This window comes from Antennarius striatus, chromosome 6, assembly GCF_040054535.1.
Source record: "Antennarius striatus isolate MH-2024 chromosome 6, ASM4005453v1, whole genome shotgun sequence".
Classification (NCBI taxonomy): domain Eukaryota; kingdom Metazoa; phylum Chordata; class Actinopteri; order Lophiiformes; family Antennariidae; genus Antennarius; species Antennarius striatus.
This window is the reverse complement of record NC_090781.1, coordinates 5936223-5950180: the sequence shown is the minus strand read 5'-3', so window position 1 is coordinate 5950180 and position 13958 is coordinate 5936223. Positions and strand designations below refer to the sequence as shown.

At 42.3% G+C, this 13958-nt stretch overlaps 2 pseudogenes; both read left to right on the top strand.

Moving 5' to 3' along the window:
* Positions 1-10537: 10537 nt before the first annotated feature.
* On the top strand, positions 10538-11571 carry LOC137596742 (up-regulator of cell proliferation-like; annotated as a pseudogene).
* A 352-nt stretch (positions 11572-11923) lies between these two features.
* On the top strand, positions 11924-13582 carry LOC137596741 (uncharacterized; annotated as a pseudogene).
* Positions 13583-13958: the final 376 nt, after the last annotated feature.

The window sequence follows — 13958 nt, the reverse complement described above, 5'->3', positions numbered from 1 at the left end:
GCATGAATTAAAAATGGTAACATGAAGCGTCACTATGAAACAAAGCACAGATCTTGTGCACAGAATCATCCCCTGAAGTCCGAGCTGAGGACAGAGAAAAATGCAAACGAATGTTTACTAAGGGCATGGTGGAGTTTGGGGCAACATGAAACATCTTTTAGTGATGGGACAGTGAATAACTGCTTAAAAGGTGTTGCTGACATTTTTTTTGTGGGGAAACAGAAAGATGAGATGTGTGGAAAAACTCCCAACGTCAGCTTCAACAGCAACCAGAAAATCAGAAATATTAACAGCTTGATGCAGTATTCAGAGAGCACCATGCATATCTGTGGCCATTGATGAGTTGTAGCTTGTGTGTGTGTCAGGTTCTTTCACAAAGATATGGAGCTTTTTGCTGAGTGTAACAACTATGAAACACACACAAGAGGAGAGGACATACATGCAGCAATAAAAGATGCTGACAAAGTCCACTGGTCTCTTTTACCACAGATGACAGAGACCACCACAAGGTGACCACTACAAGGTGTGCAAAGGCACACCTTGTGTACAAGTACTTACTTGTACTTACTGGCAGACTACATGCCCCTTTCTCTCATGAAGAAAGTTCTGTTTGCATTTTCCCTTTGAAAGAGCCCGTTTTTATTCATGCTTTCTGAACATGTTAATGTTTTTTTACTTGAAGTGTAGGCCTTCAGTTCTTTAGGCTGGAATGTCTTTAATTTACGAGAAAAAGGATTATTCAGCTCTTTTTGCACTTTAATTTTTAATTCTGAGGTTTGTGTGTTCTTCAATCTAACATAAAGGCTTAAAATGTATTTGCCTGGATCTACTTTTATTTATGGTGAGGTAAAAGAGCTAGCTGTGCACTCACTTAAACATATCAGTCAGTCAGTCATTTTCAGATTACCACTGCTGTATCTACCGCAGCGGGTCACGGGGAGCCGGAGCCTATCTCGGCGGCATAGGGCGTGAGGCGGGGCACAATCCGGGCACGATGCCAGTGCACCGCGGAGCCATAGACAAAGACATACAACCATGCACACACACACTCATTCCTACGGGCAATTTGGAACGGCCAATCAACCTGAAGCGCATGCTTTTGGAAGTGGGAGGAAGCTGGAGAACCCGGAGAGAACCCACGCAGACACGGGGTGAGCATGCGAACTCCACACAGAGTGGGACTCGAACCCGGGTCCGGGTGGCCGGCTATAAGACACAAACTGGACTTGGGTTCCGACCTTTTACTGAGAGGAAATTTTTCTAACCAAACCTCGGTGACTTTTAATTGAATACCCCTGGTGTCTCTACACCTGGGTCCTCCTGAGGAGAACTTTGTTGCTGGGCCTTCAGTGAAAAGGTGGATGAGAGAGGGACTGAGAGCCAGGAGACCCAACTAATGTTACAAACATGTTTACAAAGTGTTGACGGTTCTGTGAATAAAATACATGCCATGTTACATATACTGTCTGTGCGCCTTGCTTTTGGTTAGGTGCTCCTAAAGTCTTTGCTGGTGCTAGTAACTTCTAAATTTGGTAGCACCAGTGCTACCAAGAAAAAAAGTTAATTTCAAGGCCTGCTCTAATGAATTGTACATTATATTCAATAATATATTCATATTCAGAAAGATAACTGCTACAGTGAATTTGATTTGATAATCATTTATGAATAATGACTTTGTGCTTTTGATGGCTATAAATACGCACAAGGAAAGTAACTGAAGTACTGTATAGGTTTTGACCTACAAGGAAGCTGGTAAATCATGAATCAGTGACTTATGGTGAAGAGCTGCGATTACACTTTTTTCAGTCGCTAGCAAGCGCTTACCCATACTTCAAATACTTTTTCTAAACTCTTAACACAGACTCACACCTACGAAGCGCAATTGACCAAATGGATAATTTTCTTCTCAAAAACACATTTTGTTAAATATATACTAACTCTTCTTTTCAAAATAGAACACATCTTTCTCTGCGCACACTAACTTTACCAAAACACTGGAAATTCGACTCAAAATGAAATTATTATGTCAAAGAATAATGCTTGTTTTCACTTCATGAGGTACACGCAGTCAATCAAAGTACACCAGGTTTCAAAATACTGGTTTTTGGTGACATTATAAAAATTGCATAGACTTTTATGTTTCCGTTTTATTGGTATTTGAATGCAAAATGTACACAAAATGTCTTGGTTGGGAACTGTATGTCCACATCTAATGTTCACATTCAAAAGCATTCCAGTAAAAAGCAAATCGGTTTTTTTCCTTTACAGTTTATTACAGGAGGTACAGTAAAAATGATTTTACAATATGATAGAAAAAGCTTACAGTGAACATAACAACCATGAAACACACAAGAGCATTCTGAGCATTCTAACTGACTAACTGGGTAGAGAGCAGCCAGGAAAAATATTCTGATCTATGACAGACCAAATCATGGAGGGCAAATTGGCTTCCAGAACATGGCACAAATATATTCCCTACAAATAGGAAATAGATGAGATCAGAAGCACAGGAAAAAAGGTCATGAACAAAGAAACAAAAATGGGATGATGGAGTTCTGGTTATCAGGAGAAGAGGTAGGAGTGAACTGGAGAGTTACCAGTCAGCCTCAGATAGGCACTATTTCCAGTAATATCAGCTGTCTTTGAATGAATGAATGAAATTTATTTTGGTTGTTCATATTACACATTTAAAAAGCAAAACGTATTTCAATTGTATTAATATTAACCAAAAAAGGACTGAGCTGAAGCAAATTGCTTATATTAGCCCACCCTGGTTAACAAAATCAACATTCTTTTGGTTTTTAACAACATTCACATAAATTGAATTATTCACCACTATCCATTGACTTCACATCAGCAAATTTATCACCATCAATTAAGTCATATTTAATTTTTTTCTTGAATTTAGATCGAATTTCTTATCAATTTAATTTCATCTTCCAAATTATTCCAGAGTTTCACTCCTTGTACAGACACACATCTTTGCCTGACATTTGTTCTTGCTTTTACAGATTCAAATTGTAGTAGACCTCGGAGGTTATATGTGCTTTTTCTTAGTTTGTAAAAGGATTTAATGGTTAAAGGAATGTCCTTATTTACAATTCGAAATACAATTTTTAACATATTTAACTTTACAATATCTACAAATTTCAATAGATGTGATTTTATGAAAAGTTCATTAGTATGATCATGAAACCCTACTTTATTCAATAGTCTTGTTGACCTTTTTTGCAATTTAATGAGAGGAATTATGTTTTACATGTGTTTCCCCAGATTTCACGGCAGTAGGACAGATATGGAAGCACAAGTGACGAGACAATATGTGCAGACATTTCTTATTCAAAATGTAATTAGTTTTATACAATATACCAAGTATCTTTGAAAATTTATTCCTGATATGCTGTACAGTATATGTTGCTTCCAGCAGATCTGATGATCTATGATGACTCCCAGAAACCTTGTTTCATAAACCCTTTCAATCTCAATCCCATTCCAAATCAATTTGACCTCTGTGCTTGACTTCTTGTATGCAAAAGTCATGAATTTGGTCTTTTTCTCATTTAAAGATAATTTATTTAAATCAAACCATTTTTGAAAAAAATTTTATCAGCTCTGACTCCACCTGGGGAATTAACTGAGAAATGTCCGGTCCTGAACAATACATATTAGTATCATCTGCAAAAATTACCAGTTTTAAAATTTCAGAAACTTTGCATATGTTATTTAGATGCAAAATGAATAATTTAGGCCCCAAGACAGAGCCTTGGGGTATTCCAAAGGTGATTTTTTTTTCTGTCTTTGAATGCTATGATCGTAATAATGGTTTGAATTTATTATATTTACGGTATTTGAATTTATGTCGATTTATTATTACTTATAATGAATTAAAATTAATTATTCAGAGTAATGAACCATGTGTAGACATGGTTCATTACATGGTTCATTACAATATTACCTTTCACTTAAACATGAGTGGAGAAACCTGAATTAAACCCCATTCTTCATTGTAACAGAAGTTATGTGTTCTTTTCTGGTCCATGTCTTGCCCTTCTAGTACACATCATGGAAATACTTTTGTATTATCCTGCTGACAACCCAATGGACAGAGATGAAAAACACCTCCACTTGGGGAGGTAATGTTGTCTTGCTCCGGTTCCTCTCCAGTGTCACTTGTGAACTTGCAAGATTTAGCACGTGCAAGATTGTCACTTGCAATTCAGGTAGAAGTTTGGTTATATTTAGGCTAGAAAAATGCTCAGTTTATTTGAAATAGAAACTACAAAACAAGTTAAAGCTACAAAATCCATGTAACCTGAGATGCAAGCCTAAGGAGTGTCAGAGGAGATTTCAGAGAAGAACTTCACAAAGGGACATATCCAGAAAAACATACTTTCCACAGTGAACTACTCACAAAGACAGCAGGCTACAGCAATTGTCCACATTTGCAGATGCCTGTAGTTGTAATGAATTGAGGAAAAAAAAAAGAGAAAAGTCTATGTATACGCTATACTGTAGCGTAGTTTGTATAGATGACATTTATGTTGTGAATTTTTAATCGCAGGTTCCTAGCCGGCACTGCAGGTTGTTGTAGCTAACCAGGGGAGAAACACTCTTCAAATGAATAAGATAGAGACCCTCCACCGAATTTAGAATGTCAGTCAAGCTTTCAAGGAGCAAAAAGAGTATGTATGTCCACATTTTCTTTTTTTTTCGTTCATTTTCATGTACCGCCGCTGTATCTGCCGTAGCTGGTCATGGGGAGCTGGAGCCTATCCCAGCTGACATACTGTAGGGCGTGAGGCGGGGGACACTCCGAGCACATCGCCAGTGCACCGAGGAGCCACATACAAAGACATACAAACACGCACACGCACACTCACTCCTATGGGCAATTTGGAACCGGCAAATCTGCTTTTCAAATTCCCAAATACCCTGTGTTGATATTTAGAAAATATCATCGTTATTTTAAGTCATTAAGACCAACTAATACATTTAAAATGTTAAGAAAAAATCCATTTTTTTTTCTACTGGAGGAAACATAAAATTTTGTGGAAATAGAAATATGCAAACCTATGCAAACCTTTCGCTCGAAGAAAGAGAAGAGGAACACCAAGAGTATGGGACTAAGAGTAGGGACGTTGAATGTTGGAACTATGACAGAAAAGGTAGAGAGTTGGTTGACATGATGCAGAGAAGGAAGGTAGACATACTGTGTGTCCAGGAGACCAGGTGGAAAGGTAGCAAGGCTAGAAGTTTAGGAGCAGGGTTCAAGTTGTTCTATCATGGTGTAGATGGGAAGAGAAATGGAGTAGGAGTTATCTTGAAGGAGGAGTTTGTTAGGAATGTCCTGGAGGTAAAAAGAGTGTCCGATAGAGTGATGAGTCTGAAACTAGAAATAGAAGGTGTGATGTTCAATGTTGTTAGCGGGTATGCTCCACAGGTAGGATGTGAGCTGGAGGAGAAGGAGAAATTCTGGTCGGACTTTGATGAAGTGATGCAGAGCATGCCTAGAAGTGAGAGAGTTGTCATTGGAGCAGACTTCAATGAACATGTTGGTGCAGGAAACAGAGGTGATGAAGATGTGATGGGCAGGCTTGGTATCCAGGAGAGGAACGCAGAAGGACAGATGGTAGTTGACTTTGCAAAAACGATGGAAATGGCTGTAGTGAATACTTTCTTCCAGAAGAGGCAGGAACATAGAGTGACATATAAGAGTGGTGGTAGGAGCACACAGGTAGACTACATCTTGTGTAGACGGTGTAACCTGAAGGAGATCAGTGACTGCAAAGTAGTGGTAGGTGAGAGTGTAGCCAAACAGCATAGGATGGTGGTGTGTAGGATGACTCTGGTGGTGAGGAAGATCAAGAGGGCAAAGGCAGAGCAGAAGACGAAATGGTGGAAGCTGAAAAAGGAAGAGTGTTGCATGACTTTCAGGAGGGTGTTAAGACAGGCTCTGGGTGGTCAGGAGGTGCTTCCAGATGACTGGACAACTACGGCTAATGTGATCAGGGAGACAGGTAAGAGAATACTTGGTGTGTCATCTGGAAGGAAAGTAGATAAAGAGACTTGGTGGTGGAATGAGGAGGTACAGGAGTGTATACAGAGAAAGAGGTTAGCCAAGAGGAAGTGGGACACTGAGAGGACTGAGGAGAGTAGACAGGAGTACAGGGAGATGCAGCGTAAGGTGAAGGTAGAGGTAGCAAAGGCCAAACAAGAAGCTTATGATGACTTGTATGCTAGGTTGGACAGTAAGGAGGGAGAGACTGATCTACACCGGTTGGCAAGACAGAGAGATAGAGATGGGAAGGACGTGCAGCAGGTTAGGGTGATTAAGGATAGGGATGGAAGTCTATTGACAGGTGCCAGTAGTGTGATGGGAAGATGGAAAGAGTACTTTGAAGAGTTGATGAACGTGGAAAATGAGAGAGAACAAAGACTAGAAGAGGCGACTGTTGTGGACCAGGATATAGCAAAGATTAGTCAGGATGAAGTGAGGAGGGCATTGAAGAGGATGAAGAGTGGAAAGGCAGCCCTGATGATATACCTGTAGAGGTATGGAAGTGTCTAGGAGAGGTGGCAGTAGAGTTTCTGACTGGGTTGTTCAACAGGATCTTAGATAGTGAGAAGATGCCTGAGGAATGGAGGAGAAGTGTGCTGGTGCCCATTTTTAAGAACAAGGGAGATGGGCAAAGTTGTGGCAACTACAGAGGAATAAAGCTGATTAGCCATACAATGACGTTATGGGAGAGAGTAGTGGAAGCTAGACTAAGGGCAGAAGTGAACATTTGTGAGCAGCAGTATGGTTTCATGCCAAAAAAGAGTACTACAGATGCAGCATTTGCTTTGAGGATGTTGATAGAGAAGTACAGAGAAGGCCAGAGGGAGCTGCATTGTGTTTTTGTAGATATGGAGAAAGCTTACGACAGGGTGCCCAGAGAGGAACTGTGGTATTGTATGAGGAAGTCTGGAGTGGCAGAGAAGTATGTTAGAGCGGTGCAGGACATGTATGAGGACTGTAAGACAGTGGTGAGGTGTGCTGTAGGTGTGACAGAGGAGTTCATGTTGTTCATGTTGTTTGGTCTAGAGACAGTGTCACTGAAGAAAAGACAGGAGACAGAGCTGGAGGTAGCAGAGATGAAGATGCTGAGGTTCTCTCTGGGAGTGACCAGGAAGGATAGGATCAGGAATGAGTACATCAGAGGGACAGCACATGTTAGAGGTTTTGGAGATAAAGTCAGAGAGGCCAGACTGAGATGGTTTGGACATGTCCAGAGGAGAGATAGTGAATATATTGGTAGAAGGATGCTGAGTTTTGAACTGCCAGGCAGGAGGCCTAGAGGAAGACCAAAGAGGAGGTTTATGGATGTAATGAGGGAAGACATGAAGGTAGTTGGTGTGAGAGAAGAGGATTCAAAGGACAGGGCTAGATGGAGGAAATTGATTCGCTGTGGCGACCCCTGAAGGGAAAAGCCGAATGGAAAAGAAGAAGAAGAAGAAATATGCAAATGAATTATTGCCTTTCCTTGATTGTGGATATATAGTTTTTAATCTGCTTCTCTGTGTTATCTTCCAGGGTTTTTTTTCAGTCGCTAATAAGCGCTTACCCATACTTGAAATACTTTTTTCCAAACTCTTAACACAGACTCACACCTACAAAACACAATTGACCAAATGGATAATTTTCTTCTCAAAAACACATTTTGTTAAATACATACTCTTCTTTTTCAAAATAGAACACATCTTTCTCTGCACACACTAACTTTACCAAAACACTGGAAATTCAACTCAAAATGAAATTATGTCAAAGAAAATGCTTGTTTTCAGTTCATAAGGTACATGCAGTGAAGAAAAGCACACCAGGTTTCAAAATGCTGGGTATTGTTGACATTATAAAAATTACATAGATTTTAGCGTTTCAGTTTTACTGGTATTTGCATGCAAAATGTACACAAAATTTCTGGAACTGTATGTACACATGTAATGTTCACATTCAAAAGTATTCCAGTAAAAAGCAAATCAGTTTTTTTCCTTTTCTGTTTATTACAGGGGTTACAGTAAAAATACTGTTTACAATATGATAGAACAGAAAAAGCATACAGTGAATAAAATATCCATGAAGCACACAAGAGCATTCTGTGCAAAAGAAAAATAAAATAACAAAAAAACAACAGCAAAAAGCCCAGAAAAAGCAAGGGGGGGGGGGGGCTTACATTAAAAAAAACACAAAACTACTGTCTTTAATCTCTACAATCTTCAGGGTTTGGCCATATTTTTTCATCTACATCTGATATCATCCAAGGCGATGCACCTGGGATAGAACCGCTTGGTATGCCGGATCCACCCATGGCAATGATCAGCTGTGTGTCAATTATTGAATTGTTTATCAGCTGCGATGTATTGTATTTGAACTGATATCATTGCAGAAGCAGTGTGTACTGTATATAAGGTTTGGAATATTGTTGCTATTGTGGGATGTTGTGTGTTCGAAAACATTCGAAAACAATAACAAACAATCCATAATTTTGTTGGGAGGTATGTCTGTAAAGAAAATGTAAGCATTGTGGTAGTATGTTCACTGACTGCATATTGTGTGAAAGCCGAATGAAATGTGTGAATGGTATGGCCACTAAAAACCAATGCTGTGCTCATTGTGTTTAGAGTTTTGAAAATGTGACGACTGTTTGGACAAATGCTTGTAAGTGACTGAAAAAAAACTGTATTCTATTCATCCCATCACCACAGCTGATCCGCCGGTTTTCGCCCGGGTGCGGCGTCTTGATCCTGCCAAGCTGGCAATTGCAAAGACAGAATTTGCCACAATGGAGCAGCTCGGCATCGTGCGCCGCTCAGATAGTCCATGGGTATCCCCCTGCATATGGTTCCTAAGCCGGAGGGGGGTTGGCGTCTCTGCGGGGATTCCCGGCGCCTCAATAATGCCACCACCCCGGACAGGTACCCTGTCCCGCACATCCAGGATTTCTCTGTGCACCTGGCAGGGGCAGTAATCTTTTCAAAGGTGGATTTGGTGCGGGGTTACCATCAGGTGCCAGTCCACCCGCAGGACATTCCTAAGACTTCTGTCATCACTCCGTTCGGATTATTCGAGTTTTTGCGGATGCCGTTCGGCCTTAAAGGGGCAGCGCAGACTTTTCAAAGGATGATGGACTCCATCCTGCGAGACATGCCCTTTATTTTCATTTACCTGGATGACATCCTGGTGGCCAGTGCTTCTGTAGACAAGCACCTGTCACATCTTCCTTTGCTGTTTGCTCGGTTAAGTGAACATGGACTTATTGTGAACCCGGCCAAGTGTCAGTTTGGCCGGACTGCTATTGACTTCTTGGGACACCGTGTCTTGCCCCTGAGAAGCTGTCCCCCTGCCTGCCAAGGTTGAGGCCATTTCTGCCTTTCCTCAACCCCGGACTGTTAGGGCCTTGCAGGAGTTCCTCGGCATGGTGAACTTTTACAGCCGGTTCATTCCCAGGGCGGCTCACCTCATGCGCCCACTGTACGAGGTGCTGAGGTGCAGGCTTTTGAGGACGCCAAGGCCGCATTCGACAATGCTGCCCTGCTGGCACACCCATCAGCTGCTGCTCCTGTGGCCCTGACGACAGATGCCTCAGATTCTGCGGTGGGGGCGGTCTGCGAGCAGCGGGTGAGAGGCGCATGGCAGCCCCTGGCCTTCTTCAGCCGGACGCTGAGGGACAGTGAGCGGCGGTACAGTACATTTGACAGGGAGCTGCTGGCTCTTTTCCTGGCTACACGTCACTTCAGGTTCCTGCTGGAGGGCCGCGAGTTCACCGCCTTTGTGAACCACAAGCCTCTCACTACTGAGCCGTGGTCTGCGAGGCAGCAGCGCCGCCTCTCTGCCATTTTGGAATTTACAACTGACATTCGCCATTTGGTAGGGAAGGATAACCTGGTTGCTGACTGCCTCTCCAGAGCACAGGTCACCTCTGTGCATTTGGGGGTGGACTACTCTGCCATGACCGCTGACCAGCTCACAGATGGGGAGATACAGGCGTTCCGGTTGGCAGAAAATGGACTGCGCCTGGAGGATGTGGCTTTTCAGGGCTGCGGGGCCACACTTCTCTGTGACGTTTCCCTAGGGCAGCCCCGCCCCTTGGTCCCCTCCAGCTGGCGCCGCTGGGTTTTTGACTCTGTGCATGCCCTTTCACACCCTGGCGTTAAAGCTTCGGTAAAGCTGGTGGGGGCAAGGTTCGTCTGGCCGGGCCTCCAGAAGGACGTCCAGGGATGGGCTGCTGCCTGCGTGCCCTGTCAGCGTGCCAAGATGCACAAACACATTAATGCACCTCTGGAGCTGTTAGTCATTCCACAGAAACGGTTTGACCATGTCAACGTGGACCTGGTGGGTCCGCTTCCCCCACCTGTGAATTCAGCATCTATATTGGACATAAGCACTTGGACTCTTGAGATAATCTCCTCAAGAGCTCAAGGATCTACCAAATGCATACCTACAATGTCTCTGGCTGCATGAACCAGATGCCAGGAGTCCTCGATGCAAGCCTCAGCATGATGTTACAATGGCATAAAATTAGCTGAGAAGACTACCAACAGTTTTGATGAAAGTCAGTGTGCCATCAACCACCTTGATCTAGTTACAGCTGTCTTAATGTCTGCCAACACTTTCCTTCGGCAGGAAATGGCAACTCACATGGCACAATGCCAGTTTGCAGTTCCCCTGGTCCTTCCAAACACAAATCCAGAGGAACCAGGATGTTTTTTCTCTGGCCTTTGAGAGGTATAGTGAGCCAGTGGAGATCTCACTTTCTGGATAAAAAACAGGGATAGGAATGTCCAAGTGGGAGATTTGGCTTGCACATGAATGTCAACTGCTTCTTTTGTAAAGCTTGTCGATGTAGTGCCTCCAAGTCACAGGTCCTAAACAATCTTATATAATCTAGTGAAACATTTCTCGACAGGGGTATTAATAGAGGACAGTTGCCAAGAAGACTTCCCAATGGCCTGATAGAGATTGGATATCTACCCACTGGAGAAACTGCCAAGGATGGTTTCCCTTTGCCTATGGTCATTGCTAACCTACTGTATGTGGTGATGCTGGTATACATGAGAAACACTTAAACCTTCTTTGTCAAATGTCTTCAGCTGTGGTTGTTTTCTCTGTGGAAATCTTAGAGAAGGAAAAACAACTTATTGCTTCTTAAAAAGGTAAGGCCAGCAAGATCATATTCATTGACCTATCAGACAAAGAGATCAATGACAACAGCACTGTGGGATTTGTTGATCAGAATCGTGAAGCTGACTAGGGCTTCCTGGAGTTCAGTGATGTAAGGAAAAGATTTGAGTGAGAATGAACTGGCTAATAGGCTGTGTTACATAATGAATGATTGTTTACCAGAGCAACTGAAACTTGTAACACTTGAGGCAGCAGCAAAACTAGCACATGAGCAAGGATTTACTATGGATGAACGGGCGGTCTGTAAAAAAGTAATGGTGGTGGATGTCTTGAGAGGTATGGATAAGGAATCAGTACAATTTAGAGAGAAACAGCTTCTTTTGCGAGGACTTTTGTGGTATAGGCTGGCATAAGTTGTTTATTGTGTTTATTGTGCGTTTTCCCAGTGGGAGACTAGTTTCCTGAAACACATAGAAAACTGGTTCATGGGAGCAACAACCTCAATTTTTCACAACAAATGCAAAGGGTTTAGATGCTGTGACACAAAATACTGTTCTGAGTAAGTTGAAGAGTGAAGCTAGAGAAGAAAAACAGACGTAAACAAACTCAAGTCACAAGTAGAGGTCAATTTGAAAAGGATGACCTCCTCAATATTAACATGTTCAAGCCAGTTTGAATGGGCTACATGGATGATCTCCAAGAGAGAGTAACTAAAGACATCATGTGACAGAATTTGAGACCTCATAGAAACTAGAACGGGAATCAATGATACATGAACTGATAGAGAGCAGCAAGTCAACCAAAATTCGTATTCAATATGCCGATCTAGAAGAAAAATTTGAGGGTGTGTGGAGTAAGACGTTGTCCAAGTTTGAATTTAGAGCTTCAGAAATGGATGATATTACTGCAAGAGGCAAGAGTAGTCAATATTCTGAAAGAGAATCTGACCAGCCGCAGGCTCCACAAACACATGAAAATTTTTTTAAGTCATTAGGCAAAACCAGACTTCAGTGTACAGTTCAATGTACATGATGAGCACTTTGGATACCGCAGCAGATTAAAGCATATGTTTTCAAAACAACAACAGACTCTAGAAGTTGGAAGTCGAACAACATGCAAAATAATTGAAGAATATGTTCAGTTTGTTGCAGCTAAATCTAGCTCACTGGCAGAGTTCTCTGACAGCTGTATCACAGAACTCTTACAAATTGTTGAAAAAGCTTTCAATGAAACCTCTAGAAATAAGATCAGCTTTCGAAGTTGATTTTAAAGTCTATTTGTGTAGCATTGCTTGTCAAGACTTTCAAAAACTACATGATTGCTATGCCAAGGACAGAGTGCTTTTGTCATGTATTTTTTCCAGGAAGAGTAAATACTTGTCAGAGTTTATATACCATTTCAGGAAGAAAGACCAGTGTTGGACAGTGGCTCGAGCATTCACCTCCATGGTAATTAAACCTGTTGAACTATACCTATAAAACCCTGGGAATGTGCATTCTGGATGAGATCCAATGTAAAAACCCATAGTTTCAGTGCCAGCGTTCCGTCCACCAAAGATTGTTGGAAGATCTCATTAAGGAAGACTGCTTTGAAAGCTTCTTAGAATATTTGCATTCCTATGACACCTTCAGTTTGAGGAAAGTCCAACAGACATTGGTGGGTCACTTCTCTGAATCAGCAAGTCTAGGTAAATGGAGGCAACAGAGACTTGGAAAAATTGTAGGCAAGATTGTACCTATCATGGCTTGCTGTAGGACCCAAATGAGCAGACGTCAGGTAAAAGGAAAAAAGAGATTTATTTGACAACAAATGTGATGAGATGATGGACCAGATGATCAGGCTGAGCAAGTGAATCGGCAGGAGATGAGAAATGAAGGCAGGCAGGCGGCTGGAATGGTAATACTCAAACAGGCAGCACACTGGAACCGGAACATGGAGAGAACAGAGTTATCAAAAAAGTTAAGGTGCGAGTTTGAGAGAGCCAAGGTGCAGATACTGACAAGCAGTAGAAACGAACTGGCGATGAATGGTGGGAAGCTGGTCCTCATGAAGGTCTGGAGATGTGTGGACCAGTAAACTTAGCTTGGAACAGCAAAGTGACAATGGACAACAGCGCCAATACCTGGTCCCCCACATTAAACACACGGTGCTCAGCCCATCTGTTGTACAGGGTTTTCATTTTTTCTTGTACGGATGACAGGTTCTGTTTGGCCAACTCCCCAGCCGCAGAAAGCCTATGTCGAAAACTATTCACATAATCAATTACATTCTTAGGCAGGTCTGCTTCTTTTCACTGACCACGTAGTGAGTACTGAGTGCCCAAACACCAAATAATCTGGACTGAATCCAGTGCTTTCCTGTGTTACCTCTCGAGTGGCCAGCATCAACCAGGGCAACCCCTCCTCCCAATCTGACTCCATTTGAACAAAATAAGCCAGCAGCAGCGATTTCAGGGTTTGATGGAAACGTTCTAGTGCCCTCCTGACTTTGCGCATGGTGAGCAGATGCTCTATTGTGCTTATAAATTGAGTGAGAGCACGAACCACAGACCTAGCTGTTATTGTGCGCAATGGGTAAGCAGCTGGGTAACGGGTACTTTGACACATCACTGTGAGGAGGTAGACTGCGCCAGATCTGGAACAAGGCAGCGGGCCAACAGAATCAATGATCAAATGTTCAAACGGCTGATTTACTTTTAAAAGCATAACAGTCTGCTTTCCAATGCCCTTTTTTATGACAAAAGTTACAGATCTTATCTGTAGCAGCAGTATGGTTTCATGCCAAAAAAGAGTACTACAGA